At 41.3% G+C, this 23655-nt stretch overlaps 1 protein-coding gene and 1 long non-coding RNA gene across 25 annotated transcripts in view; one reads left to right on the top strand and one right to left on the bottom strand.

Annotated features, from left to right (window-relative positions):
* Nucleotides 1–23655, top strand: part of LOC310881738 (uncharacterized protein) — a 796919-nt gene that overhangs the window by 326715 nt on the left and 446549 nt on the right. For 7 of the 21 annotated variants that reach the window (XR_014572537.1, XR_014572538.1, XR_014572539.1 and 4 more), the window contains one exon: nucleotides 89–204. The exons of the other annotated variants lie outside the window; for them this stretch is intronic. The gene's annotated coding sequence lies outside the window, so the exon portion shown is untranslated. The remainder of the gene's footprint in view (nucleotides 1–88; nucleotides 205–23655) is intronic. 21 annotated transcript variants of the gene reach the window in all.
* The window catches only part of LOC310881740, a 44740-nt gene continuing 21298 nt past the window's right edge, over nucleotides 214–23655 (bottom strand). The window contains exons 3-4 of one of the 4 annotated variants that reach the window (XR_014572562.1): nucleotides 5062–19969; nucleotides 214–5008 (exon numbers count right to left, since the gene is read on the bottom strand). This is a non-coding gene — a long non-coding RNA (uncharacterized lncRNA). Of the gene's footprint in view, nucleotides 19970–23655 lie in introns of all 4 variants that reach the window. The other 3 variants (XR_014572563.1, XR_014572564.1, XR_014572561.1) reach the window with 3 other exon arrangements.

Here is a 23655-nt window from a genome sequence, read left to right as displayed (position 1 = left end):
GACATCTGTAATGCAAGTCACATGTATTTAGTGGCCCCAATTTTATTTCTCTGATTCGAATTTACATGATGTTGTTATTTCTCTGAAGGGGTGATTTAGGTGCTGAAACACAGCTGTGGTGCCGCATAGGATGCCTGATGCACCAGGACACCCCTGCTGGGCCAGCAGCACCGGGCTGGCAGTAACCCCGTGCCTTCTGGAGTGGTAGGTGGGATACATAAGGTATTTGATGTGGCACTGGCTGCGTGTATTCAGGCAAGCTCATTCCACCCTAAATGTCATTAAATTAAGGTCTTGATTAAATCAGAGTCCAGCTAGATGCCAGAAGTGTCAAAATCACTAGGAAAAGCCTTCTGGTCTGAGCTATACTATAGTTGCTTCTGGGCAGTACTGTTTTGCTAAAAATCCTTCTAGGGGGCTCTGTGTGTGCTGTGTAAGGTCTCTACAGGGATGCGCATGTGTGCTGCCTAAGGCTTCAGTTCACAAATGAATTCACAACTCTAGGATTTTAATTTGACACATAGTCACAGACTTGAGATATTGCCTTTAAAAGGGGTCTCTGAGGAGGAACTTGTTTTCATTTCCATTTACAGAATCAGAATTAATGAACTGAAAGTGTTGGTAGGCATTAATGAAAGGTGCTTCTGTTAGAGTGGGAAAAAAAATTGCATAACTCCAGTGCAGAAGGATAATTCTTTAATTTTAACTTTCCAGAGGAATTTACGAAGCTGTTACTCTGTTATATGTACTGTATGGAATGCCTTCCTGCAGATGCTGTACACGCAAATAAGAAAATGAGGTCCCTGCTTACACAAAAAGTAAGCAACATGTAAATAAAAACTGGGGGAAGGGTGCAGCAGTGAGCAAACGAGCAGGCTGGAATTTAACAGGTGCCTTGCAAGTCACACTCCTTTCCCTCTTTAGTCTGTTGAGCACTTCTGAGAGGGATTTATGGGCTTTCTTGAGGGAGGAAAGATATTCTGTGAAAGAACTTAACACAGTGCTGAGAGGTGTTTCACACAGATTTGGATGGGAGTTTTGGGCCCAGGTGACTCAGCGGGAGAGAATTTGGCAGCTCAGAATTTCAATGAGACGACTGCCTTCTGCAGTGTCTTTGGAATTTAAGTATTCGGCTCCTCTAAGTTTATGGAGATAACAGATTGAAAAAAGAAAGAAGAAAACATAAGCTATTCAGTGGGCTTAGGTGGAGAGAAAGCCCTACCAAAAGCATGTGAAAATCATGGAAAAGAAATGGGGATTTGGGGAGAGGAACAGCTAACTAGAGCAATACAGAAGTGATCTTGGAAATGCTCTTTGCTAGGCCTAAGTTTCCGTTTTCAAGTTGAAACATGTTTTTCTGTAGGAAATACCACACTAGTCTTGAAAAGTTGTAGAAAATTGTATCTTACACTGAAAATGACACCTGTTCATGTGTGTGGTTTGGTAAACTGATCGCTGTCTGGATGTGCTGCTGCCTGCATACAGTCTGGTTTTGAGTTTGTCAGCTGTCCTGCAAGTGGAGTTTGTAGTTAAGTGAACACGTAAAAATGACTGTGTGAACCCTAAACAATCTGCAGAGGAAATGCTCTGGTCAGTCCATCAAGGAAGAGTACTCAGGTTAAATAATGATGACTGAAACCCTACATAGTGTGTATAATTTCTTTAGGCTTGTATTTACGTTTTCTGTGCTTCACTGGTAAGGCACAGCCTTGAGATTGTAGAAATGGCAAAACAGGGTAATTTTTAAAAAATAAATTTAAAATGACATTGCTGAGGGAATCACATCTAGTAAAGGATCAACCGTCTATTTTCTCTGTTGGCTAAAGCAAGAATACATTGCGGTCTGTACTAGTAGTCTTTCTCCGCAAGTAACGTGTACCTGAAGACTGAACATCAGTGTTTCACAGCCACAGCACATTAACAGGCCCAGAAATATGTCTATTCTCTCACTTAGGTGGGTTAGTGCTGGATTTACCTTGCCCTTTGGCACATAACAATCACAAGGATGTCACTGGACATCCAGTGCTTCTTGTCTTTGCTTTTTGTGTTAAAGCTGTACACTTTGAAGACTGTACTGGGATCTCCTGTGAATGGTATTGATATTAATGTTATCCTAATGTCATGGTTTAATAATGTAATGTTATGGTATTAATATTACACCACCAGCTTTAATGGATGGCATTTTATCAGTTCATTTGGCACCATTAGTATTATAATTCTGTAGGTTGTTTATGCATTTAAATCTGAATGCAAATGGTTTTTGTATGTTTGTTTCCCAAAGCTAGAAATATTTTTGCTATATGCATTTATCTTGTCTGGTTTACTACAGCATTTCTGCCCAGAATTTACTGCCAGCAAGGGCCAACATTAATTTGTTGACAGGTGTGGGGGTGTAAGCTTATTATGAAATGCCTACAATTCAACATTGATCAAAAGATTACAGCTTTCATCTGTAAATACAAGCGAATGAATAAACTGATGGCACTGCATCTTCCTGCTCATCTCTTGATTTCACGCTGCATACAGGCTGTGTTTGGGTGCTTGTGCTTTCTTCACCTCTTTGAAGGAAATAAACTAACAAGTACACAAGTGGGCACAGAGCACCGAACCTCTGTATTCATAACAGCAACAGCTTTCACTAATCCCTCTGCATTGTTGTCTCCCTTTAGTATTCATAAAGTGCCAACATATAAGGGTTACAGTCTGTGTATTTATGGGTATGCATATGTCGACAGGAATATAAAATTAGACATGTGGTTCGAGATAAAAGAGTAAGAGGAGAATTGTAGGTAGAAGGCAGTGAAATGCCTTCTCATTAAGAAAACTTGGAATAAAATGGTAAATAGGTTTTACATCCTATGCTGGATTTTGTTTGTTTTATACGTAGTGTACCTACTATGCCTGTGAGGCATACACAAAGACAATGTACACATATCTGCAGCTTTTTTAATGCTGGAGAAAGAACAACTGGAAGTGAGCATCAGGTCTTCTCATACTGTATAGATGGACAACTCCCCAAGCAAACTGAAAGAATGGGTGAAAAGAGATTTACAGGACTTCACTAAAGATTTGGAAAATAGATTAAGTTTCATGCCTGTTTAAGCACTCAAGCTGTTTTAAGCAAGGACATCATACTAAGGCAGTGTCTCTGCAGTGAATTGACAGCTCAGGTGGCAAGTGAAACCTTCAGTGTTAACTTCTACTTGAATGGTCTCATTGTGGACCATGCTCGTTCATTGTTAACAGAAAAACATTCGTGTGCCCCTTTTCCAGATCAGTATGACGTCATCTAGGTGATACATGCTAAAGATTTGATAGCTTTCAGGCAGCGTCTGTGCAAACGTTCATCAGTAGAAAGCACTGGGTCCCTTTGGTGTCTGGGCATGCCGTCTTTCTCGACTCTGAACAGGGTGCTTGCACGGCCACGTTGGGCCAAGGAGGCGTTGAAGCTCAGGTGTCTGTGCAGGCACCCAGCTCCCTGGGCACAGCACGGGGCCTTCTGGCTCCTTAGGCGGGACAGATCAGCCCCTTGGGGAGACTTGCTCACGCCGAAGCTCTACCTTCCATAGCAGATAAAGCAGCTAGAGACATTTTGTTCTTCAAGGTTAAGTATGAAATCAAATATGGCTACTGGAGATGGTACAGTGCAAACAGCTGTGTGAGGTACCTTTGCATGTTAAATGTGAACGCCCAAGTCTCACATCCAGACCGTTTTGGTGTTTGGGTGTATTTACTTCAAACAGAAGCTTTATATGCAGCTGAGAATGATCATTTAATGAAATTGATCACCATTCAGGTCCCAGGAGATCTAAATACCAGGACAGTAACAGCCATTTCTAATAGGCTTTCATTCCCGTCTGTTATATGGCACCTGCATGTACACATAAATCACTGTCCCTCAGCTTTTGGGCATAGTGTGGCCTGTGAAACAGCAGCTGTGACATTCAGTGGTTTCGCAGTGCAGATTGGCTTTCATTGCTGACTTCTGAAAAATGAATATCTAGATGAACTGTTCTTCCCTGTTCCTGAAAGTTGAAGATTTGAGATGGAAGTTCGTTCCATTGTAGTGTAGCTCAGAATACTCCGTGTAATGCACTTTCTCAGCAGGGCTGTGCGGGTGGTTTGGTGGGCAGCAGTGATGCAGATAGCCTGCTATGCTCTCATCTGTGTTACGGAGATAATCTCTGAAGCAACCCATTGATAAAATCAGAAGGCAGTTTGCCACGGTTTCTGTGATTTGTCCGGGCCCTGTAAATTAGGTTGTCATGTGCTGTATACCTAAGGAATTGTATTATGTATGAATTCAAAAGATACGCAGCTGAATTACAGATATTTATAATTTGCTATATATAGCTACTACTCTTGTAGTTACTGGGCAGATTTCCCACCTCCAAATCTTGCATACTTATGCAATTGGAAATTAGCTTGTCTCTTTAATTTTTTTTTCCAGAGAATGTGTATCACAAGAACGAGGAAGGTATCAGGGACTCTCTTGATGGCAGGAAGCCTATTGCTGTGTGGCTGTCATAACCTGTCAAGATAATGATTCTTTAGCTACTGTGTTACTTTTATTTACTTACCTATTGTACTTATTATTTTGTGGTAAATGCATATTCCTATGGTTACAGATAGACATAAACTTCTACTCAAGGGATTCCATGAGCTGCCTAAACTCCACTTATATATATTTTGAAACGACTGGTTTTCCATGTTTTTTTTTTTCTTGTCATCCCTGATGTGTTTTTTTTAACATGAAGGGATCAGTGTAATTTGTGCTGATATCAAGGGAAATTGTCAACTTACCTGTCGTCCAGAAGGAGTGGTTTAGGTCAGTAATGTATATCGTTATTTTGTTCTGAAAATTATTTCCTCTGAGGCTGATAACTTTTTGGTCTCAATTCTTATTGCCTAATTCTCATTCTTTGTTTATGGCCAGTGATTTTGCAGTTCACTTCTAAAGATTAGGTGAGATAAGTGGCTAGCCATCTCCTGAGGTTGGGAGGAACACCTTCTGCTTTACATGACAGTGAAGACTGATGGTTGAGTGAGGGGTGTTCCCACCTTCTGCTTTACATGGCAGTGAAGACTGATGGTTGAGTGAGGGGTGTTCCCATGTTTGCTGAATTTGCATCATTTTAACAAGTGGAATTCCTCACTGTACTCATTAAGTATTATGCTGAGTGGAGGGAGGTATTTTAATTGAGATAAGCTAAATTAGAAATTGGAATTGGCCTGTGGAAAGCTTGAGTAGGCTTGGGATAGATAGGATTGGCAGTACTTAAAAGAGCAAGAGGAAGCCAATAGGAAGCCTACATTAAATAGGAAAGTAAGATGCAAATGCTCTCAGCTGTTGGACAGATACTGACTCAAAAACCTATAAGCAGCCAAAAGAAAGATTATTTTCTAACTCCTCCTAATGGCAACAGATCAATGGATAAAATGCTACCATGTCTTACCAGAAGTTTGCAGACTGTCCCTGTGATCTGAAAGCTGAAGACCAGTCACCTGACAATAATAGTTTCTAAATTCAAGGCAAATTATGTACTTGCATGACAGAAAAGTTCAAACAAATTCATCGTTTGCAATATAGAAACGATAATGCAAAATGTTACTTCAAATGCCGATTTTCTCTGCTTGTATGCTATTACAGCATTGCAATTACTGAGGTGTCGTTATCTTTACACTATGGAAGTGTGGTTGCCTCTTGAGAGGTCACATGAATTATCTCTTCTATAAAATGTTTCTTGTAGCATGATAAAATATAGATGAAGATATATATAAATATTCTTCTTAGAAAAAATGAAAATTGTGGTAGCCTTTTTATTGTTAGTAAGCACTTTATGTTATTATCACATGCTTTATATTGCAGGAATTCCCATAGAGAAATGCTGATTTGGAGAGAAGAACATACATACGATATATATATACACACTTATGTTCAAAAGCATTATCATTTTTGGCTGTTGATTTGGAAAATAACTGAAACGCATGATAGTTTTTCTGTGTCTTGATACCCAAGCTTGCTTGACTCAAGTGAGAGCTGAGCACAGGCTGCAGGTGGGGTCCCACGAGAGCAGAGCAGAGGGGCAGAATCCCCTCCCTTGCCTGCTGCCCACGCTGCTGTTGGTGCAGCCCAAGGTACGGGGGGCTTTCTGGGCTGCAAGCCCACGCTGCCAGCTTGAGTCAAGCTTCTCGTCAACCAACACCCCCAGGTCCTTCTCCTCAGGGCTGCTCTCAATCCATTCTCGGCCCAGCCTGTGTCTGTGCTTGGGAATGACCCGGCCCAGCTGCAGGAACTTGCACTTGGCCTTGCTGAACCCCATGAGGTTTGCACAGACCCACCTCTCAGGCTTATCAAGGTCAAGATTAGCAAAATTGTTGCGAGTGTAGTCATTTAACTGATGAACAGAGAGAGAAATGGGTATTCTTGGATGTTTTCACTTTCTTCATTATGCCTATTTATAGCATTCTATTAGCAGGTATCATTTAGGATTATAGTAGTGTCAAACTTCATCACTTCCATACCTGCTTACTTGCTTTACATCTACCTTTACACAGCTGGTGTAGGTACAGTCATGGAAATGAGCTCAATTTTAGAGAAAGAGCCAGCAACCCACTGCTGCAGCTCTCACGTACCCCGTCACACTGCTGAGTGAAGGGGTTTAAATGATTTTCTTCCATCTTTTAAATCATGTTAAAATTTATGCAGTCTTTCTGAAAGAAGGTCCTATTTAAACCTGGCTATTTCACAGAAAAGGTAAGAAATTTGATTTTTATTTGAAGCATTTTTAAAAGTGTTGAATTGATGGGTTGGAAGCATGATGGATTTTAGATTTAACATAAGGAAGGATATAGAGGTTGGACTGCCCTGCCACCTCCTTTTCTTTTCTGCACAAGAACGCAGGAGGTGATGTGTTCTGGGCTGCTCTGAATAAGCAAGATGTGACTATCTCAATAGTATGCCTGGTCAAGAACTTCAGTGTATATTTTCAAGAAAATTCCAACATGAAAAACATTCTGATGTAGAGTGTAATATCAAGGCAGTGTCAGCAACCTGATCTAGTGTGTGGCGTCCCTGCCCATGGAACTTGTTGGAACTCGTATGATCTTTTAAGGTCCCTTCCAACCTGAGCCATTCTGTGATAGATATATCAAAAAAAACCGCCTTGATAAGGGTTTACCTGACCAATTTATGAGCTACCCAGTATTTTTTCTAACTTCATTTAGACTTCAAATTTTAATAGAATATCAAATTTATACTTTCTTACATATGAGAGAGATTTATCCATACAAGGGACGCAGCAGATTGCCCCGTTTAAAGCCTGTTGAGTGTTCTTGCCTTGTGCTATTTTTTTCAATTGCCTGTAATTTTACTAGTGTCAGCCGCTTGGGGATGGGATTTTCTATACCTGTGGTCTGCTCCATTATTGTATCAGGTCTACTTTGCCCTGCAAAAAAGGTTCAGAATGAGACAAGGGAAAAGTCATTGCTTTTCACTGTTAAAGATTTCCTTTGAAAAATTTATAGTACTGCTATATTTTAGAGCAAGGACTTGAAATTTTATGAGAGGAGAAAAATGCCTTTTATCATCTGCTTGGAAATCTGCACAGCCTGGGTGATTTTGCTGAAAGGACAACAAAAATACCCATAAGACAAAAAGAAAAACTGAGGTGACATAGACAGGAGGAGGCATAAAATTTGAATGAGCAGCTCAGAGTAGTGGAACTGGTGGTTGAAGAAAACACAACCAGAAATGGATGGGACAAGGGTAGAGGAGGATATCAGTCAAGGAGTATCTTTTTGCTGTTCTATGTTTTCTTCCTGTTCTATGGGTTCCAAAATTCTGACGATGAACTTGGTCCAGGTGTTTCCACTCCCACTGTCTCTGCTGTGTAAAGACTAACTTGTGCTGCGAGTCCTTTATGTCGTGATCTCTCTTAGACGTCTGATCATCAGAGGTCATATTTGCCCCCTCTCAGTTATTTCCTTCAAAAAGCCCCATTCTTTCCTTCAAGTAACGATCATGTCAGTTATTTATGTTCAGTTTACTGGAAGAGTCAGAAATGGCATTAATACGTTGCTACTAGTAAAATGTCTATCTATGAAGAAGAATTAGGAAAAGCAGAGGGTTCTTTGCATTCTGCATGTTTGCCAGTGGCTTGAGTAAATCTGCAAGCCTCAGAGTCACACACATCCTTTATAAGGGCAGCAAGTTAAGTAGGATATTTTGTGTGAATTTATTTAAAGTATAGCTGCTAGCACTACTTGAATGTTTATAGTGGACACGTATTTGTTACTAACATTAGCACGGCTGAAGGACAGCTATAACTATTCTCATGTTGAAAGTTTTCTAGTATAGAGAAAAAATTGGTCTCACTCTCAACACTGGCATTTTTCTGTCAAGAAAATCAATATTTTGAAGAATTCATTAATCCTTTTTTACAGATTAGTGTTGCTGGTTTGGGTGCTAATGACATCAGAAATGTGATGCTTTTCCTTTTTTAACCACTGTGGCCACGTTTAAGGATTTTTTGTTATTATTATTATTTGGATTCATTTTCATTGTAATTCGTTTTCATTGCAGAGCAAGGAAATGGAAACGGTAGAGTCATTCTATTAGCTGAAACATTTGGGAATTTTAGATTAGAGAACTCTGCAAAGTTTAAATACTATGTGCTGTCATATACGGAAATTGTTGCAGCAACATTGTGAAGATATATTGCATACAGTTGTTTTTTTTTTTTTGTGATAAGAGCTTTAAAGAATGAACCTCTTTATCTATGTAAACAATCTATAACTTTCCCCAGTCTTTGCTAACTGGCTACTTCCATAAAAAGTGAAGCTGCTTCTGGCTCAAATTGTAATGTGAATTTTCTTTTCCAAAACTATTTCGTTTAGTTTAAGGTTACCAATGTCAGAATTCTGGAAATGCCCAAACACCATTACCTTTGCTTGTAAGAACACACCCTTTAAAAGTAGATGTTTTGTTTTGTTAATTGCTTTAAAGATATAAAATAAAGGGAATAAGTATTAAATAAGTAATTTTTCTCACAAAATTATAAAAAAAAGGCTGCTGGGTATTACAATAAAAGCAGTTTAAAATTAAATATTGAGTTGCAGCATATTAAAATTCATTTCCTGATTCAAAAAAGTAAATAAAGTATGTGGAAATCAAACTCCTGTACTGTCAAAACACAATATGCATTATATTTAATTATTAGACTTTATTGGATCTTTTAATTGTGTGACCAACAAAATTGGATTTTTAAACATTTTAGATTTTGAATGCACCGAGTCCACAAGTATATGGAATAAAAACGTGGTAGCAATGTTTGTTTTTTGTTTGTTGTTTGCAAAGGCATTCTCATTGTTCAGAGCAGCAGGACCAAAACAAAGGTCCTCAGCACCCTTCCTGCAGAATACTCCTATACTCAGGATATTTATATTCCTGTATTTGCAGACTGTCAGATCAGAGTATAACTCTTGGTTGAATGTTGCGCAAACTGTATGAAGTGATCTTCAGTTCGGATTTGGTTGTAAGCCCACGGAAAGCCAAGGAAGCACTCATTTTATTTCAGCTTTGGGTCACAGTGCATCGAAGTCCCATCAAAATCATGTCGGTTAGGGAGGTGGAAGGCTGTGTCTATTGAGTACCGCTGCCATTTCCAGATAGCTGAAATCTGTAGTGCTCCAACACCTGTTAGCATTACTGACTTCTCACTCATTACCAAGTTCGCTGAATTCAGCCATGCGAACAGATTTTCTGGCTTCAGTTGAACAAACACCTTCTGCTGTGCGTCATTGCTTCTGAACCAGGAAGAAGAGGAGAGGTGGGTGGCCTAATGCAGTGTTCTCTGCTGCAGTAAGAATGTGTTCATGGGACTAAACCAAAGCCCATTATTAAAGATAAAAGATAAAGAGAAAATACATTCAGACCAATCTCGTCTTGGTTGAGATTGACTCAGATTTATATAAATCCCTTTTCTAGATTCTACCATGCAACATTCTTCTCGTGATACTGATGTTGAGATACTACAATAGTAGCAGTGCACTGAGGCTCTGAACAAGAGGGTAAATGCCATTTTAAAAGAAAGGTCTCAGGATAAAAACAACCCAGTGAATACTCTTGAGTTTCACTTGGTCTTAATATAAAAAATAAAATAAAAATATATCAAAATGACCCCAAGTTTCTTCTAAGGTTCTTGAGTCTTTGGGAAGTTTGGAAAGGTTTTATGATAGAGAACACTGGAATTAGTTCTGTACATTTTGTTTACTTCCCATTGTGTCATGTTAGCATTTATCTAAAGAACACAGATTTTTCAGAGGGGTAAAACATTTTCTAAAAATAGAATATTAATAGAAAAATACAGATAAATAAGCAAGTCAGAATGACAAGACAATTATTGAATAGGAAACCTTTGGAAACTTAAAGAAGAAAAGAATCTGATTTAACTTTTCCAATTTCTTGTATATGTCTTGTGCAAGTTTTGTTTATCTGGAAAAAAAAACATTAATTATTGAGAGGATCACCTTCTGTCATGCTGCTGATACTGCTGCTAGTCAAAGAAAATTGAATGCCACAAAAGATGAAAGTGGATAGTAACTCTACTTCCCTGGGGAAGGGTAATGGCATGAGTAAGAACTTTTCTTTTAAAGTTACTTTGTTCATCACTTGTCATCTCTGTCATTTCTGCTTTGATTTCTTCTCCTCTGCTAATAATCTGCAGGCTTACGGAGCCTCTTATTTGTAGACAGTAGTCATCAGTTGTATAAACTCAGTAGTTGGTACCTTTATAAACTTCGGTGTATGGCAGACTGCATAGTACAGCAGGAGTAGGAAGGTAGGGTTACAGAAGGAGATGAAATAAGAGATTTTTTGGGGGGAAGCATATGCTGGATAGTTGGTGTGGGATAAAATATTTGCTTCTTGTCTTCCTGAGCACAGTTGCCTGAGGGAACGGGGGGGGTCAGACGCCCCTGGTCAGCATGGTACCTCTGTACTGGTACACTAAAATCGCCGGTGAGAAGCTTTGAGTGCTTGGCATGTCAGCACTTGTTCGTTAATATGTTGTCTGCTCCTGGGCATGGTTTTTGAATATGGCCACTGACAGGTAGCCGCTATCCACGTATTCCCTGAGATCTCTTCAGGACATTACACTGGCTGAGGACAGCTTCCAGTAAATGGTTCAAACAGGGCTGTGCCATTTGTAATGCAGGGAGTTACTTCATGTGGATACAAACTGAGCTCCTGTAGTGGCCCTCCGGCCACTACAGCGGTGAGTGACCTCACTGCTCAGTGAGAGAACAGCTCGCCACGGCAGTCAGTGCCCATGGGTTAGCTGAGGAAAAGATTTTCAGTGGACTTCCACAGACTAGTGTTTCAAAGTCTTTTCCAGTATCAGTGACAATGCTGCCGGTGAATATGAGATCAACTTTGTCCTTTTCTTCAGATGTAATAAATTCCAGGTATTGTTTTCCTCAGCTTTGTCCTCAAAGATTTGGAGACTTGCAAAAATAAAGTGAAGGGAAGATTACTAGCATGCCATTAGTAGAAGTTTGTGTGTAAGGCCTTTGAAGATGACCAAGGAGAGGTTTTGAAATCCCTGTATTTATGCAGTTACAGATCCATTAGTGGGACACCACTGTAGTTTAGGTCAGCAAGGAACCTGCAGCTGGATTTCCTTTGCTGTGTATGTGGGTGATCATTGCTGCTTAGGTCTAAGAAGGCTTGAAATTAATTGTTTTTCCCTTTTCTGCACTTAGTCCTGTCTTTAACCTTTTAAGGTAACGCTCCTGTGTTTGAATAAAGAAGCTCTGGAGGAGTTAGGACGGGAGAGGCTGTAGTTCAGTGGGTTGGATTTTGAGGGAAAAAGTGGAGGGTATGCTTGCTGTTTATTACTTAGACTGTATTTTTCAAGTTCTGTCAAGGGAACATAAAGGCTGTCACAGAAAGAGGAGCAGTATAGTGAGTAAGATGTGCTGAGGAATCACAGAATCAAAGTTTACCTGTTTGACATAGACTGTCTGTGTGTTTCTGGGAAGGATGTGTGGAATATGCGTCTGGAGGCCCAGCCTTAAATGAAGATACTAGCTCTTGATTGCTTCATTAACACTTGTGAGGAAAAGTGTGTGTGTTACAAATTCTGAGGTGCCTTGCTATTTAGATACTGGTGCTTCAGAAGTGTGGTAGGCAATATTTTTGTTTGTTGAAATAAAACCGTGTCTGTTTTGGAATTTAAAACCTGTCAGAAACATGTGCATCAAAAAGATGAATGCTATATTATGTAGACTTAATATGGTTGGCCTTGATTTTATCTGTTAGATTTATTATGGAGTCAAGTTCTATTACCAGTATTTTGTGCTCCTGTTTGTTCATGGCCACGGCATTACGTTAGTAGACATCTAACTGTTCAATTAATAAACCTCATGTAAGCACTAACACACTGGAAGAATCTTTGAGGGAGCTGCAACAGTCGCTGTGTCTTTTAAAGAGTTGACTAATGTAACCAAATAATTGCCCTCTAGTTAAGGAAAAACCCATGGGTCATTCCAAGAGACACAGAGGGTTTAACGCCTCACGCACTATACGACTATCAGTCTTCAGTACATCTTGCCCCATGTTATTCATCCAGCTGATAAAAGCTGGTACGAGAGATGATCAAGTGACAATAGTATTTGTCTCAACCTCACATCTAAAGGATTTCTGATTGTTGTAGACAAGTGATATGAGCTTTCTGTGATTTAGTTTTCCCACAAGTAAAATCTGTTTTCCATCTTCTCCTGTTTTCCTATCTCAGAAGATGATATGAAACTTCAGATACTTTAACAATAGATATATAGTTATATGGTTATAGATATATGGTTATATAAGTTATATAGAAATTGATAGGAATAATTATAGATAGTTTTGGTTTTCCCCAGTTCCCCAACAAATTAAACCCTATATTTTCTGAACCAGCCAGTAACACTTGTAAGAGCAGACTCTTAATGCCCTAAAGTGCTAATGATTATAATTCAAATACCTTTAATGGATTTGAACCTATGACCTACAGCCAGAAATAATTGAATTTTTGGCTTCTTTATTTTCGTTGTTCTTACATTTTATAGTGGGTTTAAGTCTTCCCTCCCCTTAATTCCTCACAATCGCTCTGTACAGAAGTCATTAGAAATATTTTTGCAGTGCAGAGTCCAGGTTAGATTGTGCATCAGTGTTCTAGTGCATGGTCATAGGTATCATTACTCTTTACTCATATGATTATCTGGTACTATTATAGCACGTCTTTAATCAGAAATGTAACTAATGCTGAAAACATATGTACAGAATAGTTTAACCTTAAAAAAACATCATTGGGAAAACACACACCCTTTTCTTCCTCCTCTGAAAATCTAAGAAGTACAACAGTAATTATAGCAGTCTCACAGTCGTAAGTTTCTGTACTGTCATCTGTGTTCTTGGATTCTGAAGGATATGCTACACATTCATAAGAGGATGTTGTGATAGGTGGCACTGCCATTTTGAGAACTGAAGTAATTTTAATTTCCTACAGTATTTTTTCTTCTCTTTCTTCTCCTTTAATCTAAAACAGCTATTCTGGCCTCATTTATGTGTGGAGAATAGAATAAGATTTCAAAAGGCTAAAAAAATCTCAACATATCTAGGACTAATGGAGCTACAATTGAAATTTAAATAACGAATGCAGAAATCGACATGTATTCTCAAATCAGAAATGAAACAAAAAGGGATAAGAACACTTATCAAGTAAAGAGCTTCTGGAACATTTCAGGCAACATGTTTTCAGTAAAATCTTTTTGAAATTTTATCATTCCCTGTACAGTATTTCCTGCATTTTTAATTCTCTTTTGTTTTGAACTTAAAAATAATGCAGAAGGGGTTTTGTTCTTTTTTCAGTCAGATCTTCAATAGTAAGCTTTAAATACTTGTAGAACTTCATGTAACTTCTGGATAGCAGATAAGTTATTCATAAATATCACTGAATTTAGCAGGATAGTCTGTCAAAAGTACACGATCTATTACAATAACTTAACCTTTTTAGAAGCCAGTATTAGAGTGAAATTTTAAGTGGAGAACCTGAAGGATATAGCTGAAGTCTTCTCTTACTTAAGACACGTCCTCCATTGGCTTTTGCAGGCCCTCATTTGGGCTTACACTTAAGAAAAGTTTATTAGTTAGCAGGTAATCTTTAGGTGTGATTAGAGAAATAAAGGTAGTTATACGTGTTATGCCAAGGAAAAAAAGAAGTTCTTTGCGAGTCTTGATTGTACCAGTATCCCTGCTATTCGATATGTAGTGCTGTAACAAACAGCAGTAAATATAATTATGCTATTCCTTATGGTAGTGATTTTCTAAAACACGCACATCTGCTACTATGGAGTGAGCTGCCAGCTCTGGGGAAATATCACTTAGCAAAACATGCAGTGCACACAAAGCAATTTCCAGCAAAGTTGTTTGCTAAACTAAATCCAACACATTGGAAATAAGAAAGCCATAGATGAGAAAATCCTAGTAGCAGTAAGAGCAGATGTATCTTGAGAGATGGCTGGTGTTGTTTCATGGTATAAAATGGACCTTTCCAGTGGTGAGAAGTAGTAAAAGCCTCCAAGACATTTTGAGCAGGGTGGGAGCAGGTGAGTGGCTGGAGGAGTATCTTAAGTACAAACATAAGCAGCTGTTGCTAGTTTGTCATGGTAAGATGTCAGTGATGCTTATGCTGGATATTAAGAAGTTCTAATACCTTAAAAAAGAGCATGAAAAAAGTTAATGCCCATTACATTCATTAGTGCCAGAAGAATAAACTTTTCAGTATCTGATTTTGTATTAGGAAGAACTCTAACCCACTTCCTATGCGGTGAGAACACTGAGACTGAGCAAACTCTTCTTTGTGTTCTCTTTATTTCTTCATAAGTCACCTCTCTCAATCTACTTGAGATCTGTAATTTAATATCCATAGATTCAGCACATGCTGAAGCTAGGCAAAGGCTGTGGGACTAGAGCTCTGCAAGACCAGGATACTCATACTGCACCAGGGTGCACGCTCTGAGCCACGGCACCGGTGTCACCTGGTCAGCATAGTTCTCCAAACACCATTAGGATGTTTAACCCTCCTGACATCTGTTGGCTTCTTTAAAGGTATGCCATCAGGAAAGTACTTGCTGTTTATTACACTGACAGCATTGTAACTAGTACTTCAGTAAGCATTGCAGTGGAGAAAAATTCTGTCCATGCTTAAGGCTGGACCCAGCCATTTGATAAAGCTGCGTGTGGTGTTTGACACAGATAACCTGTGTAACCCAGCACTGCCTATGTGTGTTCTGAAGTCAGGGATATTTCTGCAAACCCCAGATTGTGAGTGACAGGTTATTGAATATATTCTAGTGGGAGGTGGTGTTGATTAACTTTTCATATCTTTCCTATGCAAAACAATGTCTTGTGAAGCATTGTTAAGCAGCAGTTTGATGTACCAGCTAGTGCAAATAGCTGCTATGTGGACAGAAGAGGCCTAGGAAAAGGCATACATGTGTTAAGATTTATATGTACATTATTTTCTGATTGCAGTCGATTGCTGTGCCCTGCCCAGTGTTGTTTCTGAGGTGTGTTGGTGTGAAGTTCCTGTACCTATTGGAGTCGCAGTGAGCTAGGTTAGCTTCAGCAGCTTCATTTGGTCTTTGCTAGCAAAGCTAATTCTGGCTGAATACAATTAAGGAGCATTCCTAGAAGCAGTTGGGTGAAGTGACTGATTTTTGTGATGAGAAACTAGCAGAATGTGACCTCTTGTGTGGCCAAAGCTGTGCCTGCCACGCCAGCTCTGGGGGCTGCCTGGCTTGGATGCAGGTCCTGGGAGGCCCTGCTCGCTGAGCTCTGGAGCTGGGCTGAGGTACCACGCTCTGGTGTACAATAAACACAAAGATATTCTGTCTCCAGCTGTCTCATTGCCTTTGTACTGCCCCGTGCTTTCTGTGCTAGAAAGCTGCCTTATTCAGAATCGAGGAGTCGTTCATGGTCTTCATGTAAATGTTAGGACAAAACATTCCTGCCAGAAGTGGTTAAGTATGACCGGGTCCCAGTCTTACAGACAGCCTGAATTTTTCTTCCTTTTAACAAATGAATAGAAGGCTTCAAGTATCTCTGCAGGGAAGGCAGTAGCTAAAGAAGTAGGGTTTTCCCTAATCTGTATGCTACACTGAGGCACATCCCAAAGTGGGATTTAGGCAGAGGTACTGAGTTTAAATCCAAGCTACAGTCCTGAAAATTTCTGCTCAGCTATCAAGAAGTGCTGAAGGCAGCTTAATTCTACAGACTAGTCGTTATTTTCTTTGAAATCCCTCAGAAAGCTTCAGCCCTTGGGTGCCCCTGTTTGTTCAGGGCCTATCAGCATCTGCTTCGTGACTGCGCTGTGCTGGACCTGGTGCTCCTCTGCGGGTGGCTGCTGGAAACACTGTAGCGCGCTGGCAGAACCTCCTTTTGGACACAAAACTTTAATGCCTACTGGCTTCTAATACAGGATGGTTGATGTCCCCTAATTATATCATAGGTTTGTAATTCAGGCGTTTTCTAGGAAACTCCTGTTTGATTTCTTTCAGGCAGAAGTAGGACCTGAACCTCCTTCTCCCATTTTCTGCCCAAGGACTCTGTTCATGGGAGTGTTGTATACAAAATGTGATGTATCACTTTCACCAGAAAGATTTTGTGCCAGTCAGTTGAAAAGTTTTTAAGGAGACAAGCTTCATACCTCAGAACATCCTTCTTTGCAACCTAGAGTAAGGTATGCAGACCCATTGCTGCTGGCTCCCTATGAGCTGCCTCATTCTGAAGCATATTTTGACTGGTATGGATCCCATTCTGGGGTGCTTAGTTCTGTGTACATGTTGTAGGGGGAGAATAGGTGTTAGACTGATGTTTCCAGATGCCAGTTTGGAAGCTAAAAGTCCAAAAATTAGGTGCTGCAGTGTGATAGGCTAAGAATTAGAAATAGTACATCTGATGAAGCAAATGCAGAAAAGAATAATGCCATTACAGTAAGTTGAATTTTCTAGTGGTTTTCGCATTGACATAATTGTATAGGATCTTGTGTGATGGTGACATTTGTGTATCCTGTAAAGGATAACTGTTCAGTGCTGAACATCTTTGAGAATGCCTGCTGCATTAAAAATAGTGAATAAAATACTGAAGCTTGAGTGGAGCCAGAATTTCTCTTGTTACACAACAGAGAAGAAAACTGTAGTTATAGATTGAAGATGTCCTTGCCTCCATTTGCTTTCTTCTGGGTTTTTGTAGGAGTAAGGGGAGAAAAAAGGGAAGTGAAGGACAGGGAGACTCACAGTGTTGGCAGAAGAAACAGATGCTGGCAGAAGAAATGGATGAAGAAGCAGAGTGTGGTTTATCACACCTGAACACGGGAAGAATTAGGCTGAGGCTCATCTGTTTCTCTTTGGTTTGGAGGCTGTGCTATTGTCAGTTCTTTCTGTAGTATGTTGTTTATCTACGCTGAAAGAGAATGGTGAGATTTAGATACAGCAGTAAAATGTCATGAAATTTTGCATGAATATTCTGCATAAAGTGTGAATTGCTAGGTGACCATGATGCAGAAGGATAATTTGAATCAGCTGTGCTATAAGCTGGGCGTCGCCTCGCTTCACATCCCAGTTCAGACGGTTGGATTGAGAACATCAGAAGGAGGTGCTGCTTTCTGACACTGAGGTACAGCCAGGATCACGAGCTATGACAATCAGATTTTTCATCTAAATTACCTGATTGCAGCAGGTGCATTATGTGACAGGGAATGTACCAAAGCCACATGGACTTGCTCATATGCATCAGATTTCATGACTGCCGTGGAAGTACTTCTTTTATCCACACCATATGGCAGTTCAAGACACATTAAATAGCCTTTTTCTTCTGCCAGGATTGGCAAAAACCCTAATCCAACAGCAAATTTCTACACAAAATCAGCAGTCTCTAACAAAATGACACAGTCACAATTCGGCATGGTATCAAGTGATGGCATTATAGCCATCCATCTGCTGTACTGCAGGAAAAAAAAATAAATCTTAAAGCAATAGCCACCATTCTAAATGACTCCCATTTTATTTCCTGTTAAACATGGCTAAGTGGATAAATGTTTTTACCACAAATGAACTGCCATAAATATATATATATATGCATTTGTGTGTGTTCAGTAAGTGAGGCTGAGTGTACATGCCAGTGCAAGTAAGTCCAGATTCAGAAGTGTTGTGGAGAACATAATCCATGAACAGCCGACTGCCAAAATGCTAACCACATGGTAGCATCATAGTAGTAGGTAGCATCATAGGGTGCTAACAAGCACCGAGACATTTGTATCAGAGGGACTGTTGATGTCTTCAGTTAAGGTTCACAAATTCACAAGTTATATAAAATAAATGGATTCAAAGGTAATATTTTAACAAGGGATGTTGCACGGTTTTAATCGACCAAATCACTTATTCTGCTGAACTGTCTATGTTTAATTACATGTTTTTATTATTTTTATCATTTCGTCAATAAAAGACTCAAAAATGTATTGTCTGTACTATGTTGGATGATTAGGCTGCCCATAACCCCTTTAGACTGGTGATGTTAGGAAAATACTAGTACAGATTCATTTGGCAATGCTGAAGCTTTTAAAGGTGGCTTCTTCCAAAGTCCTAAACTCCACTTCAGCTCCTGCCCTGGTTTCACTGGTCTGGAGATTTTGATCGAAGTAAGCACAGAAGTTAAGGTTTCAGTAATCTCTGAAATAGCAAAATAGCACTGGTCATCAGCAGAGACTTATTTAGTGTGCCACTTTTTTTTTTTTTTTAAATCAGATAATTTAAACAAAATATTTTTGTGTCCATTTCTTTCTTGACAAAGGAGCAATGTGATACTGAAAGTTAAGTATTATAGGTTTCTGCAAAAATGGATTTATATGACACTGTTGATAAATGTCCGTATGTGTTCTAGATGTATTTGGTGTTTGCATCATGTTTTTTGCATTTTTATAATGCCATAGGGCCCTAAATAACTTGATATTTGCTCTTCTAAGAGTTTTTTAGGCCCAAGATGCATAATGGAGAACAAAATTTCATGTTATGTTGTCCCATAAATATTTCTATATAAAACAGAAAAAAGGAATGCAGAGTGTTTTCATGCCATTTGGCTTCCTGTCATATGTATATACTAAATTTAATAAGAATTTATGAAAGGCGGGCATGGGCTTAAATGTGCTATTTTCTGAAGAAATATGGGAAAGCCCCTGACATTTATAATCTGAAGTCTTGATTCATCGAAGAAAAATTTAACAAAAAGGGAGGCTAAGTATTGCTTGCTCTATGCATTTTTTCCCTTGGGAAAGAGATTTCTGACTGTAGCAAACTCCTTTTTGTTGCACTCAGTAGCATAAAACGATCCAAAATACAAAAGACCACAACAGAAAAATAGACTTAAAACAACTCTAAAAATGATTTAAGCATTGATTTTTTTTTTCTCTTAACATAATGAAGTTTATTGGTTGAAGTCATTACTGTAAAACTCTTTTAAAAGGATATGGAATTTAGTAGAAGTCATTTAATGTAATAATATGACCTATCTTTTTCTGGGAGATCAGGCAAAATGAGCATCACGTTTCCTTTTGACTTTAATGACTCTCAGTGAATTGTTCTTACACAAAAAAGAGTTCTTTTGTAGATTGTGGGTGCAGGAGTAATGTTAAACACAGGATTAATGCTACTGAACGATAGCTGAATAATTGGAATAGTACTGAATAGTGGACCATCCTTTGGATGGACCAAAAAACAGTTACTTACCTAAACAATTGTGTAGCCAAATTCTCTCATTCTTCAGGAAGCTGCTCCCTCTTTCATCCACACATACACAGTAATTTAAAAAATCCATACAGAGAAATGTAGCGTACACTCTGACAATGTAAAGCTGTGGCTTCATGCCTGAATGCGTCTGGAATAACAAGAAATAATTTTAGAAACTACCTACTTATTAATAACAATTACACTCATTCCAATAGCAGCAAATACAAGTAACAATTGCCTATAATATTTCATTTTCAAAACATTCTTCTTATGCCAAGCTGCAGTCTGATGTAAAAATCATTTCCCCAGCTTTGCATAATTTTAAACCTTGGTCTGGGGTCCCACCCATGTAAAAATGTTGGAAACAGAATACTAGAACACATTAAAAGTAATTTTGAAATGCTGTGTAAATCTATTAATTCAGTCATTTTTGTCTGTTTTATGGCACTAGAAAAATAAGAATGTTTTTACTTGATCCAGAGAATCCATAAAGATTGAACAATGGCTACAAAGAAATTTCTGTGTTTTTCGTAATGGAATTACGCAATTCTGGAGTCTATCTTCAAATATGTTAAAATAACTCCCCTCCCCAAAGGAAATTCTAGATTCCTAGTCACTGCAAGTGCTCACCATATAGTGATAGAGATTATAGACTTGTATAATGCTTCTCATCCTGGTACACACGATAAGGTTCAGTTGGACTGGTATCAAGGGTTCATGTTATCTGTCATGCCTTCAGTGATGTGATTTTAGTGAGAGCCAGGAACTGGTTCGGATCTAAGACAGTAAAAGCTTCTCATAGTTTTTATATTTAATAAGAATTCGAAGTACTGTTTTGCAGCTTCCATTCTGAAACGTTTTTCAGGTTCATGTGAATCGGGCGTGGAGTACTGCTACAGCTCAGTACATAAACAAGTAGCCTGTTTTCTCTATGTAGTAGCAAACACATTCAATTATGAAATAATGAAGAGAACTATTGATACATCTTATATCAGCTTTGTCTTTGCGTGCTTTCAGAGACTCCTTCCAGCCAGCTGGACGTATGTGATCAGGTCAGATAGGACCAAACCCTCAGAAATGCTGTGTGCGCGTTCTCTCAAGATTTGTCCTTTAATGATAACCCCAGACATGTGATGCCACTTGCCGAGGCGACCGGCTCCGGGGCAGACGCGTGCTGCAGCGGAGCGCGGGATCGGGACAGGCAGGGCTATTTTTCGGGCATCGAGCCTACGTGAGGGAGCCGCCAGGCACCGGCAGCCCTCGTGAGGGAGGCTGACGAGGCGTAGGCGGGGCCAGCAGCGTCAGCGTCAGCTCCTCCCCCCGGCCGTTCAAAGGCAGCCCTTAGGGAGCGCGAGCGACCAGGAGCGCGGCGAACAGGGCCGGCAAACAGGGAGTGACGCGGCAGTTAGCGAGGCAGTGAGCGCGGGCAGGGCGGGCAGGCAGGGCGGGGCGCTCACACCCGCCCATAGGGACAACTCCTCCAACGGCACTCTCCTGTCAGCTGGGCTGTAATGGTCTCCACCAGGCACGGTGCTTTCTCTAGGAAGTCAGTGCACACCCAGACCGACTGCCCGTCCAAACATGCGGCAGTTCAGGTCTCCGGATGCGGGGAGTGTCTGAGCCTCTTGCTGCCATCGGCGGGAGGCAGGGAGACTGCTTGCGTGAGGTGCGAGCAGGTGGACGACCTGGTCCGCATGGTGGCGGAGCTCAAGGAGGAGGTGCAGAGGCTGAGGGATATCAGGGAGTGCGAGCGGGAGATAGACTGGTGGAGTGACTCCCTGCAGGACCGGAGGGAGAGGGACCAGGGTGAGACACCCCAAAGGGGGGTGGACCCCCTGCCCTGTTGCCATCGGGCAGAGGGAGGGGACCTGCGAGTTGAGGAGGAATGGAGACAGGTCCCTGCTCGACCTCGCAGGAGATGCCCTCCCCTTCCGGCGCCGCCTTCCCAGGTGCCCTTGAACAATAGGTTTGAGGCCCTGGAGCTGGAGAGACTGGTGGGTGAGGATGAGGTAGGAAGCCTACCCGGGAGGATGCCTGAGGTGAGGAAGTTGACTCCACGCCTCAGGACCGCCTCCACCAAGAAAGAAAGAAGGGTGATTGTTGTGGGCGGCTCCCTCCTCAGGGGAACGGAGGGCCCTATTTGTCGGCCTGACCCCACACATAGGGAAGTCTGCTGCCTCCCTGGGGCCAGGGTCAGAGACATTACCAGGAAGCTTCCAAACCTGGTTCGCCCCTCTGACTATTACCCGCTTTTGATAGTCCAGGCTGGCAGCGATGATGTTGAAAAGAGAAGCCTCAGGGCCATCAAACAGGACTATAGGGGGCTGGGACGATTGGTGGAGGGAGCGGGAGTGCAGGTGGTGTTTTCGTCCATCCCTACGGGGGAAGGGAGAGGCACGGAGAGGACATGGAAAGCTCATGTGGTTAATAGGTGGCTCAGAGGCTGGTGCCAGCATAGAAATTTTGGGTTTTTTCACCATGGGGAGCTTTACTCGGCACCCGGCCTGATGGCCCCAGATGGGTCTCTATCTCCAAGGGGAAAACGGATCCTAGGCCAGGAGCTGGCAGGGCTCATAGAGAGAGCTTTAAACTAGGTAAGAAGGGGGACGGGGCTCAAACAAGGCTTGTCGGAGCTGTGCCGGGGGAAACAATGGCTAGGCCGGGGAAGAAGGCGATGGCCCAGCTGAAGTGCATCTACACTAATGCACGCAGCATGGGTAACAAACAGGAGGAGCTGGAAGCCATTGTGCAGCAGGCAGGCTATGACTTGGTTGCCATCACGGAGACGTGGTGGGACCGCTCCCACGACTGGAGTGCTGCAATGCCTGGCTATCGGCTCTTCAGGAGGGACAGGCAGCACAGAAGGGGTGGTGGCGTGGCTCTCTACATTAGAGAATCTTTTGATGTTGTGGAACTCCAGGCTGGGAATGATAAGGTTGAATCCCTGTGGGTCAGGATCCGCGGGAAGGCCGGCAAGGCTAGCATCCTGGTGGGGGTCTGTTATAGACCGCCGAACCAGGATGAGGAGACGGATGAGGAGTTTTATAGGCAACTGACAGAAGTTGCAAAATCGTCGGCGCTTGTCCTCGTGGGGGACTTCAACTTCCCGGACATATCCTGGAAACACAACACGGCACAGAGAAAGCAGTCTAGGAGGTTTCTGGAGAGCGTGGGAGATAGCTTCCTGACGCAGCTGGTCAGTGAACCTACCAGGGGTGATGCCCCGCTAGACCTTCTCTTCACAAACAGAGAAGGACTGGTGGGAGATGTGGTGGTCGGGAGCTGTCTGGGGCAGAGTGACCACGAAATGGTAGAGTTCTCTATTCTTGGCGAGGCCAGGAAGGGGACCAGTAAAACTGCTGTCTTGGACTTCCGGAGGGCTGACTTTGAGCTGCTCAGGACGCTGGTTGGCCGAGTCCCTTGGGAGGCGGTTCTGAAGGGCAGAGGAGTCCAGGAAGGCTGGGCGCTCCTCAAGAAGGAAATCGATGGCACAGGAGCGGTCCGTCCCCACGTGCCCAAAGATGAGCCGGCGTGGAAGAAGACCGGCCTGGCTCAACAGAGAGTTGCGGCTGGAGCTTAGCAGAAAAAAGAGGGTTTATAATCTTTGGAAAAAAGGGCGGGCCACTGAGGAGGACTACAAGGATGTAGCGAGGCTGTGCAGGGAGAAAATTAGAAAGGCCAAAGCTCATCTGGAGCTCAATCTGGCTACTGCCGTTAAAGACAACAAAAAATCCTTTTACAAATACATCAACGCGAAACGGAGGACTAGGGAGAATCTCCATCCTTTACTGGATGCGAGGGGAAACCTAGTTACTAAGGATGAGGAAAAGGCTG

This window comes from Anser anser, assembly GCF_964211835.1.
Source record: "Anser anser genome assembly, chromosome: 14".
In the NCBI taxonomy this organism is placed as follows: Eukaryota; Metazoa; Chordata; class Aves; order Anseriformes; family Anatidae; genus Anser; species Anser anser.
Note: the sequence above shows the minus strand (reverse complement) of the source record. Positions and strands in the feature narration are given on the sequence as shown.